The 11,633-nt window shown below is 37.5% G+C and overlaps 1 long non-coding RNA gene across 1 annotated transcript in view; it reads right to left on the minus strand.

Moving 5' to 3' along the window:
* Nucleotides 1-11,633, minus strand: part of LOC122175931 — a 36,508-nt gene that overhangs the window by 24,110 nt on the left and 765 nt on the right. Inside the window, exons 2-3 of the long non-coding RNA XR_006177577.1 lie at nt 9,626-9,803; nt 3,524-3,618 (exon numbers count right to left, since the gene is read on the minus strand). This is a non-coding gene — a long non-coding RNA (uncharacterized LOC122175931). The remainder of the gene's footprint in view (nt 1-3,523; nt 3,619-9,625; nt 9,804-11,633) is intronic.

Consider the following 11,633-nt stretch of genomic DNA (forward strand, 5'->3'; position numbering starts at 1 on the left):
TTTAGAAATCCCATACAGCTTTTGAACTGCTTGAGCAATTTAAAAGCTAATAATAGAATCTTGCTACAACCCACCAAATCCACAACCATTTGCACCTACAAAGCGTTGTTAGGTCCATATTTTCACAACAACTAAGGCTGTTTTGATCTGCAGACTACAATGGCTTCCACATACTAAAAAAGGGCTGTAAGGACAAGATCTTTACCTTCTAGCACCTTCTGCAGAGCAGCACTTCAGCTGAGACTAGAGAAGTCCTGCAGGGTTGTAGGAGAGTAGAGAAACAGGCTAAATTGTCCTGCTCATGCAGAAGGAATAAAACAGAGTGACTGAGAAAATACAGGAAGAGCTTACACCTTCTGACCAAATAGGGTAAGAAGACGAAGAATCCCTTCCTTCCTTCTTTCCAGCTAGAGACTCAACCAAATAGCAACAGTGAATTTTTTGGTTAACTAACCAGTTTATCTGAGTATGAATAGTTCTAAAATAAGTATTACAAAATAGGCAGAACTTTGAAAATGACAGAACCACTTTGTCTTCGGAATGGGAAGAAGTTTGGCCTTTCAGAGGTTAAATAAATAGTAGTAATAACTAGTATAACTGATTGCATCTTAGCAGCATTGCTAAAATCAGGTATTTTACTCTGATATTTAAACATTTTAAATTTTGATATTTATTGCACTATTACTGACCAGACTGAATGCCATTATAGTCTGATTTTCTAGCAGTACTCTTCTGTTCAATCTGTGTATGCAAACTGGCATGTTCTTGAAGGAGATGGATAGTGTGAGATGTCTCATTTACTGGCCAACATCTTCATCATAAGGGCAGAAAGTGGAAATTACTAAAACAAAAACAAAACAAAACAAAACAAAACAAAAAAAACAGAAAAAAAAATGAACACAAAAAACCCCAACGAGACTATTTCATGTCACACTTTATTATTTATTCCCTGTACTTTCTAATCTCTTCCAACATCTGCTCAACTATGCAGCCTGTCTGACAGCAGCTGGCAGACACAAAAGTAGGCTGGTCATTACATAGCCTTGTTATGTATGGGGAAGTTCTGTTCTGTGATCTGTTCTTGGGGCACTTCTCTCTCTGTATTCCTCTCTCTCTGTATCATGTATTAAACATGATATGGTGCTCCTGAGATTTTGTTCCTATGAGCAATTTCTATTGACTGAATTATGGAAGACTGGTAGTACTCAGTCGAGATCTACACTATCTGTATCTTTATTGAAGACATTGTATGCATGTACATATAGAGCTTATATGTGTCTGTATTGTTCAGGGATTGTGGTTTATCACTGATGAGTTCACAGTTCTTTACAAACCATCACTCTAGAAAAAAGAAAGAGTATGACGGGAAGAGGAGAGGAAAATCTGTCGTATAGTAGCTGCACCAGCTAAATAATTCAAGAGATTCTGGAACAGACCTGTCAGCAGACGAGGGTTACTGTGGAAGTGCACTGCAAGCAATTTAAACTTATTAACAAAGATTTGTACATGTTTCTTTACAAAAGGCATTCTTACTTTTACGCTGAGATGATGTCCAGCTCTCCACTGTGAGTGGCGAGAGATCTTGTGCATTCTGTGACTTCATAAATCATTAATGTACTGAAAAATGTTTGCTAAGGAGTAAATCTCTTCAAAGAGGGATTACTGTTATCAACCAAAAGTTGAACATGACAGTCCCTAAAGAATTTTAACACCCTTCCTGTGAATTTGAACTGCAGACTGCAGACTGCTTCACTGTTTGCTCTTCAAACAAAATGGCAGATGGATAGTTAGCAGTCACAAACAATTGAAGCATGTGAAGTAAAATTACTGAATGATATTTAGGACCATGCTCTTGGTTAACATAAGTTTATTAAAGCATAGAGGAGAAGATTTTTTAATGTTTTTCAACAAAAACATCTAATATTTATGAGCTCTGCTTAACTCATTGCACTTGTTCACATTGAATCTTGTGAGGTACAGGGAGTAAAGACAGTTCCATGCCAGATTATCAAAAAGGTTATTTCCTTCTCTGTAAATTTATCAACAGAGCATGTTGGAAAAATAACTTACAGTAGCACGTAAATACTATCATAGTAGTTACTAATAAATGGTATCACTGATCTAAAACTTGCAAAGCTAATTCCGAAAAATGATTAGTGCATCAATTCACTATAAGCACCACTATACTTGCCAAAAAACACCCAGACATTTTTTTGTGACTTCCATGTTCAACAGCTTTCCAAAGGCTTGTATGTGAAAGTGTGAAAACTGTGTTGTTTTACATGTACCTTACCTAGTGTATCAGGTGAAAACAAAGTGCTGCTACTAAATGAAATAACTACATGTACTGCATAAACTATGAAGTCACAGAGGAAAATGAGAAGGTAGCTTTATAGATAAAGTTACCAAGCACTGCAGGAGATAATTTACTGTCAGTGATTTTCTATCTTAGCACATCCACATTCACTTGCTCATAAAAAACTACAGTGCATCACTGTTTCCTGCCATACAGACAAGCACGTGAGCATTATTAATCTCTTTCCAGTTCTTTGAGAAAATGCTGACTGTAAATAAAGGATGAAACTTTTTTTTCCTACTTTATACTTTTTATATATCCCTTGACATTAGGTCAACAGCAGTGTACCAAGCTACCTTCTGATGTCTGTTCTTAGTTGAGACTCTTCTTATGTCTCAACTTCCCCCTTCCTTTGTGATGTTTAAATCTTGATCCACTCTCAAAATATTCAGATGTTACATTTGCATTTCCTGAACTATACTTTTGCTCATCATGCTTGTGTATGGACAAAATAGGTGCAATCAAAATGTGTAAACTTTAACAAAACAGAAATATTATCTCATCATGATAAATTGACAGATTCAACTAAAAAAGACTGAGCCAAACAGATCTTATGTAACATTATTATAGCACTCTCATAACATATAGTCCTGTGCCACAGGGAACAATTTTCAAGAGTATACTATGACATACATAAAGAAACACCAAGCTTCAGATTATGAATTTATACATAACTGGGAGGAAGATAATCTTATTGCTGTTGTGCAATTGAAGGCTATAATTTCTTTATGCCTAAGACACAATGTAGGCTATACAAAAACATAAACTATCATATATCCTGAATGGCTTATACTGGATATTATTCTCTTCACATAGAGATTTACAGAACATAGGTCCTTCAGCTTCACAGATCTAAATTCCTAGAGTAACCTCTGCACATGTGAGCACACTGAAGTAGAAACAGCAGGAAATGGTTGACACATACTCACATTCTAGGAATGACTGCCATTTTTAGAATTTTCAGCTTCCTGATATCTGTAATGATTCACTTATCTGCATCTAAACCCTGACTAAATAGAGAACTGATGAAATAAATACGTCCTTTGATCTTGAAAAATAGATGCTGACAGGAAACCTCGTGGCAACCTCGCTACCAGATACGTTCTGGTGAACTGCAGAGCAAAGTGTCATGCAGCTCACCCTTGTAGGTGTTGCAGTGCTACTCACCAGACACAGCTGCTGTGGCACCATGTTCTCATCTGACTTCCCTGCTTCTCCCTTCTTCTTTCACATTTCATTGTGCAGGACATTTTGCATACATCCTACAAAAAAACATTTGTTTAAGCTGGTGAGAAATAGGGTAACAGGAATTCTAATAACTGCCTACAACTCTTTAAAATAGATTTATGAAGACATCAGAGCCAAACTCTCCTTCACACTGCTAAACAGCGTAGCAAAGGCAATGACAATGACAACAAATGGCAGCACTGAGGATTCAGATTGGGTATTAGGAAAACCTGCTTTACCAGAAGGGTAATACAGCACTGTAATGGGCCAAGAGAGAGGAGGCAGTGGGATTTCCGCCCTTGGAGGATTTAAATAACTAGACAGTCTTACCTCTCTTTTCAAACCAACATTTTTCAGACTATCGTTCTTCAGATGTAAGTAAATCTCAGATCACCATGGAAATTAAATGTGCTACAGTAAGAACTGTATTAGGTCAATGAAAATAATTATAACCACTGTCTTCAAATATTCACAGAATTCATCACAGACAGGCTGGTAAAGCTTCATAAGAAAACTGGATGGCAGGTAGGTGCGAAGTCCACTTCATAAGTAAGAAGTGCTGTGATCAACAAAGCTTTATAAAAAGGGTAAATCTAACAAAATCTGTGCAGTCTTAAGCCAAGAGAATAGTTCACAAAAAAAAAAAAAAAAGTACCCTTTTACCAAGCTTTTAAGTTTCAGAACAGGTTCAAGAAATGACCTGGACCCATTTGGTAATGCTACAGGCTAAGCACATCCAGTGAGCTACAAAACCCATGTGGAGATGTTTACTCCTGTTATTCCTTTCCTGAAGAAACAATTAGGATTTTATCTGCTATTAATTGTTTTGGAATATGCATCCACAGAGGAGCTTTGTGCAGGAGCAAAATTGAGATACAGAGTCTCTCCATTACTAAAAGAGAAAGAACTGCAAGGCTAGATGTTATTGAGCATACGCTTTTCCACACAGAGGATTGTAAATACTGCCCTACGTGATGTTTTAACCACAGAGAAAAGAAAACAACACAGTCTAGATGGAATTCTTAAAAGGAAGAGAGCTGAAGCTGTTGTGGTTTTCAGAAAGCAGCCCAGCCTGGGCACTCTGGCCACATCTCTTTCAATCTGAGCAGCCCACATGCAGCCAGCAAGACATATGTTTCCTTACAATTGCCAGGAATGCAAAGCAATACTAGACAAGTCTAGACTGATCTTGGGCTAAATGCAAGAAGTAAAGCAGTGGATCCAACTGTGTGGTGGATGACATTCGCCTGGCAAGGGAACAGTTGCAAGTACTCAAGCCCTAGAATGGGGTGGGTGGGAAGGAGGGAGGGAAGAAGAAACAGCTTTCCCAGAAGTGCTTTTGGTTCCAGAGAAGAACTCACTTCCAGAGAAGAATTCACTTCCCATCAAGGAGAAATTCAGCTTAGCTGAATTTGTTCTCATCTCTGTTAGACAAATACTCCCCATTTCTCAACAAAAGTATGTGTAGATCACATTGAAAAGCGGGGTCCTGAGCACAGCTACTGTACAAGTCATCTAGATTAATCTCACTCAACATTTTCTGTTTCTGCTAAATACAGCAGATTATGCCCTGCACTGTCACTCTCACCTTCTTTTTCAGGCAATTTCCCGATGCCCCTTCAGTTACCACTTATTTGCACAAACCCCACACTTATTTCACTTATTTGCACAAACCCCACACTTTTTCTTATCTTACTTCCTGATCATCATAATGATACTACCTCTTATAAATTAAAGTTTTAATGGCTTTTACTCAAAATTTACAGTGCTACTCCTACCTTCAACAAAGTCCTGCTCCTTGATCTAAATCCTGCTACTGTCCCATTCACTCCTGCTGATTGCTGTTCAGATTGCCCAGCTAAATGAACACCTATCACGAAAGGCAGATGTCAGCTATAGGCTGATGGCCAGTCTGGAGGAACACAATTAAATTTCCCTTTGAATTGCATGTATGTTTCCTTCCAGTGGAAACAGGGAGTGTCAGAGGGAAAGAGAAGGAGGGCTTACGCACAGCCACTTCTTCAAGCAATGCAGGCAGACCTTTTCAATTTGTACTTTCCTCCTCAGCTTCAAACCTTCTTCCACTAGTCTGTATTTAAATTAATCAGTATCTCTTGCCCATACCTTTTATCTGAAACTGATTTTTACAGCTTGCTCCTGCACTGTAACATTTGCTACCTTCCCAAAGTTTATTTAAAATTAGAATGCATATATAGGCCTCAGTTATTACAATACAGCTTTGCCTGCTGTATTGGGGGAATTTTTCTTTTTTTTTTTTTTGTATTTGCACCGGTATGATTGCATCTTAGCACTGGCAAGTGCCTGCATTTAAAACACAGGAGTCAAGTCACAATCCATTTTAAAATTGGCTTAAAAAATGACAGCTTTTAAAAATGAATTTGGGCCTTCTTTTATATGACAAACATATTTTCGTCTTTTTTTTATTGGATATGAGGGTAAAAGGCTTTCTCATATTCCTATGATTGTCTTTGAGAAAACATTAAATGCCTTGAGACTCCTAATAATGTTGCAAGAGTTACAACACGCCGCCGTCTCCCGATACCCTTATGCACTGTTTATGTAGTAGAAGTTAAAATGTGAAATTTGCAAGATTTGTTAATACCTTTAATTTATGCTTTTTTTAGAGTTGCCTGTAGCTCACTAAAAACTATAGCTATTATTAAAGGCAGGGCTCATGCTGTGTCCATTTAGTATTAATTCTTGCAATCACTATGAAAATAAATTCCACTCTGTGAAATGTGTTAAAAGCGCACAGGTTCAAATCCTGCCTGTGGCAACATCCAATTAAGACAATGAGATTTAGAAATGTGTATCTGAGGTCAGAATCTGTTTCATTGCTGAATGCTCACACAAGGAGTTAAGGGCTTATTGCACTGACTTCAGTGAGTTAAGACCTGTAGAGGCTGTTTTCTCCCTTCTCTGTAATGCCTTTATTTTGAGATTTAACAAAGTGGTCATTAAAATACTGAAACTTACATCAGACTTAAGTAGGCACAATATTCTGATGGAGACATGCTATAATAATAAACAAGGATAATGAATTTCCGCATGGACTCTGTGGAGTGTGTTAGTCCTCAGTCAACATATTAACCCAAAAATTCTTTTCAGATGATCAGGTTCCTGGACTGGAATTTTGTTGTTCAGATATTTGGAAATGTGTATATGTATGTGTGCACCAATTTATAGGGAAGCAGTATGTTTGCACAGCAAACTTGCCATTGAAGTGAGAAAGATGCAGGAATGCTATAGTTTGCTGCATGGGCCTGTCAGCAGAACTGTCTTGGAGGCAAGTCACAGTTGAAAGCTGTGTATTTACAGGTATGTTTTAGCAAGCAGATTCATACAGAAAGATAGCACTGTGAGGAGTGGAGCTGTTTGTCACATCTTTTGCTGTGAATGGATTAAGTCTCCTCATGTGTCTGGACTTTACTAAGAAATGAAAATGCTAAGTAGATTTCACTTTACAGTTCAGATGAAGAAATCATTTATTCATTTCTTACATTCTAAACATTTCATATTACTTGAAATGTGCGGAGAGTAATCAGTTCTTTTCAGGAGCAAACAGGCATGTTTTCTAGTTCACTCTTAAGGACTTCTGAGTGTTTCGAGACTTGTGTTGTTTTGGGTGACAAGGTCAGTAACCAACTGACGAAATATATCCTTTATCTAAGCAGTACAAGTGGCTACTTTTCAAAATAGTTTTTTATTGTGGACACTTTGACCTTGTTTTGAATTTTGTTTGCCCAATCACATCCTGGTCTTACCATTAACCACACACTTCTACAGATTTCAAACAATGGCAAGTTTTCTCTGGCCAAGTCCTTATTACCTCTCTTGTTAATAACAAGATCTAGGCTACAGTTTTCATCTCTCTAGCATAGTGACTGGTTAGAATTTGTTTTCTTCTGCATTTGATTTGTAAAGCTAATATGTTTAGACGGTTGGGTTGCTATTGTGATTGTTTTGGCAGGATTGAAAGCAATGTACAGATTTATTTGTAATGTATGAAGTCCTTGACGTGCTGTACGGCACTTCAGAGACTCCACAATTTATTTTTTTGTTGCGGCTTGTCTTTAGTCCTTGCCAATTTCTTTCCTTTCCTTTTCCAAACAAAGCTAGGGCTGACAAATCCTAACGTTACAGAATTTTAATAGCTAGATCCAATTACTGAGCTCATTTTTTAATTTACCATAGTCCTTACAACTTTAGACCCAGAAAGGCTCTGCGAATGGGCTCAAGAAAGGTGACACTGTAGCCAACAGCTATACAAACCAAAATGTCCTCCGGCCTTAAAGGCTCCTGGAATCAGTGCTTTTGTCACCATTATCCATAACCATTTTCTGAAATACTGCTTTCAAAATGTTCTTTTAATGAAATCACATAGCTTTGTCTGATCCAGTAATAACATTTCCAGGGGCCGCAACAGTTTGCTTTGGCTAGTTTTTGTCAGAATTTTTATTGGTTTCCTTAAAGTAATTACAACGTTAATACAAAAAGAGCATTTTTCAAGAGAACACACAAGAGTGGGGATGAAAAGGAAGGGTGAGCTTTTCCTTTTCATTTAAATCCTCTTGACTGATTTGCAGGTTCTGCAGATCAGCTTGGGAAACAAAAGGAAACTTGGAATTAATATATACCATACATGTTTGCTGCATTAACAATGGAACAGAGCTGTGTAATATGCTGTGCTGTTTATGTCCAAGACTTCCACTCTTTTCAGTGAAGCCTTGTTGTAGCTCCCTAAAGGCTTTCATTTATTTTCTGGCTTTTTTTTTTTTTTTTTTTTTTTTTTTTTTTGTGATGGAGGGACTCACACATCATTTGGTTCAGAGGGTGACAGCAAAATAAGTGGCAGTTGGAGAAGTGTATTAATTGATATTAATTAAGGAGGGGAATAAGAATTTTTTTTTCACACTTCTCAAGATTTCCTAAGTTTTTCAGAACTTCTTCCAACAGCCCTGTTCTAAACTCAGCAAGCCTAAACATGGACTTCAGCTCTCAAGAAGTCAGAGATTGCTGGGAAGCCGCAGCTCTTACTTAATCTCGTTATGATTCTGCAAGAGGGTGGTGAAAACATTCCTAAGGCTGGAGTAGGTAGGAGTATGTGTTTACTAAAGACACACCAAGGATTGTAAAGGTGTGAGACCCTTTTTACAGGTATACCAGCGCTCTAAGGGATGAAAGCAAAAAGCCTCCTTGCTCTTACAGTGTTGAAGGAGAAGGGGTGAGGGCAGAGCTAAGAGAACCCAGGTGTGCCTCAGTGGGTAGTAAAGGGCTAATGAAATCAGTATGATGATGTTCTGTGTCTGGCAGCTCACTCTCTGTGGCCTTTTAAGAACCGTGAGAGAGGAGAAGTTTGTTTTCTTATTTTCTCATTGTTTTGTTAATTTCTTCCTTCACAGAGTTAGTTGCCCAATGATGGAAGCATTCTACAGCATATTTCCCAAGGTAGAAGAAATCATTCCTCTGGATTTTGAGCATTAGAAGAATGTGATTTTGCTCCAAAAAACAAAATAAAAGAGTTTACCGTAAATCAACTGGTATTTCTATCTCTATTCCTTACACTGTGTGCATCATGTGATAAGGTGTGGATACTTCCCAAGCAAACAATTTAGGTTTCTCAGCTCCAGATTGCCAAGCTTTCCAATGCTGAGCAATCATGGCTATGACTCACACTACATTTGAACTCTCCAGACCCTATTTTACAAAATTTTCGGTAAGGATTTTTAACTCTAAATAAAGAAAAACAACAGAGGTGTCTCAGTACTTCTGCAAAGCTTTTATGCTTGTCAGAACTTACATTAAGAAAAGGTAATAACCAGCAATGGAAGGATTAAAGATGCTCCATAGAAAGCTGTGTGAATGGCAGCACTATGTAGAGCAGGCAACATTTACTGTTCCCATAAGTCCTAGACAAAGAATTACAGAGGATTTTTTTTTTTTTTTTTTAAGTGGACACATTTGTAGATCAATCTTTCAGATACCTAAAGCTGCATGGTTCTTTTTTCCATATTACTGTACCTGAAATACACGTGAGATTTCTTCTGCCGGTGCTCTCTTAAGAATGTTTTCAAGTTCATTCTACAGCTCCCCCAACTACTGCCTCTTCATGTGAAAAACAGAAGTAGTGAGTTCATTCTCAAACACTTCTATTTTTCCTGCAAGGACTTAATGACTTGGAGGTAATTCATCATCTGCTCTGTTGGGAAACAGAAACAAAGACAAAACTAGCAACCTACACTCTAATTTTGAGATAATTACTCCTAAAAAAATAAAAGAGGAAAAATTGCAATGAAGTGCTTATTCTCTCACTCACTGATATACAATAAGAACCACAAAAACAAATTGGCTGTAGCTGTGTATGCAAATAAACAAATAAAGATAAAAATAAAATTATTACTATTCCATTTCTTTCTCTATCTTAGAAATTAATGAAAGTAACACTTATGTCACAGTCTCATTTTATCTATTTGCAGTCATCCTCTAGCTTTTTCACATCAAAATTTCAACATTCAGTACATAAATATTTACCAGTAAGTCCAATGTTTTACCCTGAATTTATGTTATATAGACTCATGATGGTCAGGTCATGATGGCCTGCACTTCAAGACCCTGTTGCAAAAGCTTCTCAATTATAAAAGTGAACTATATACATTGGGAAAAAGGCTTCTCTCAAAATACAGGTAAATTGTGTCCAGTGCTGGTGGTACAGCAGCTGGTAGTGAGAAGTGGGAGAGATACACCTGCTCATTTACAAATCCCATCTGGTTTTAAAGATGCAGTCTAGGATATGACAAGACAAGCAGGAAGAACTGACATGGAATGACTGTCTTGTGCTTTCTCAGTACGAATTCTACTGTTTTGTTTTTTTCTCAGAAGTGTATCTTTCCATGTAAGCTTGCCAAGGGAGAAGGAGGCCTTCCACCTTTTCCTCCACAGTACCATCCTTCACGCAAGGGAGCCAAGAATCAGAAAAAAGGTCAACAGCATTTTTCGGACACCCAGCATTATCTAAAAAAAGAACTCAAAGCTCATCAATCCAACATTAAGCCTGAAGAATAGAACCTGGATAATTTGTTTCCATTTAAAGCCTGGAGTGTTCTGGCACTGTGTTGATAATGCTTTAAAAATATTTATTCTTAGCTTCTAGCTAAGAATGAAATATGGATGACAACTATACAACAATTAAAAACACAGGTAAGAGAAATTAAGGAAGAAGAACTGAGACTATTTTTACCACTAAATATTGCTCTGTTTTCTTATAGGAACAGTATTATACACTTAACAGCAGGCAGTGCTTTTAATGCAGTACATGATGAAGTAGAACAGTCACTTTTCCTCTTTTTAGTCACTTAAGTTGTAAGAAGCAACATCTTTTGTTTAAAAATCAAGTACTTTGGTTAATACCACAATTCCACTGGCAAATAGGGGAATATTTGGAATGATTTCAACTCTAATGCTTTGGTCAGGTGCTTGCGCTCCCAGTGCTCAGCCTGACATATTTCCTTCCCAAAATCCCTGCACATATGCAAGCAGTGCCACATCTTCCACTGCCACTCTCAAGTTTCTCCCTTTGCTCCTTCAGAGCTATGAGCATCCTTCTTATAACCACTTGGTGTTCCAAATCCTGTCTTAACTACAAGGCAAGTTGGAAGAACAAAAGGAAGCAGTCACTAGAGCACTTTGCCAATCTCTCCTACCCAGAACTTGGAATTTATTTGCTAGTAGAAATCCAAAGTTTTACAGGTGGGACTGTTTATGACACTGGATGGTCATATCTGTGATTTTGAAGTGATTAATGAACACTTTTTTTTTTTTCTTTTTTTTTTTTTTTTATGTTTGTGGTTGTAACAGAGTTAAAGCTAATTTCAGACTGAAAATGACACACCCAGAGCGATTTCTATGTCAGAGAATGTCATCTTCTCAGTTGAACTGCCCATAGTGTTTGAAGCTGATGGAATTTAGACTGCTGAAGCAATCTTTTCACCACATTGCTGTAATTCTGCTTTTTAGCAGGGCATGAGCTTGC

Source organism: Lagopus leucura, unplaced genomic scaffold (assembly GCF_019238085.1).
Source record: "Lagopus leucura isolate 7727_CA_CO unplaced genomic scaffold, USGS_WTPT01 Super-Scaffold_760, whole genome shotgun sequence".
Taxonomy (NCBI): Eukaryota; Metazoa; Chordata; class Aves; order Galliformes; family Phasianidae; genus Lagopus; species Lagopus leucura.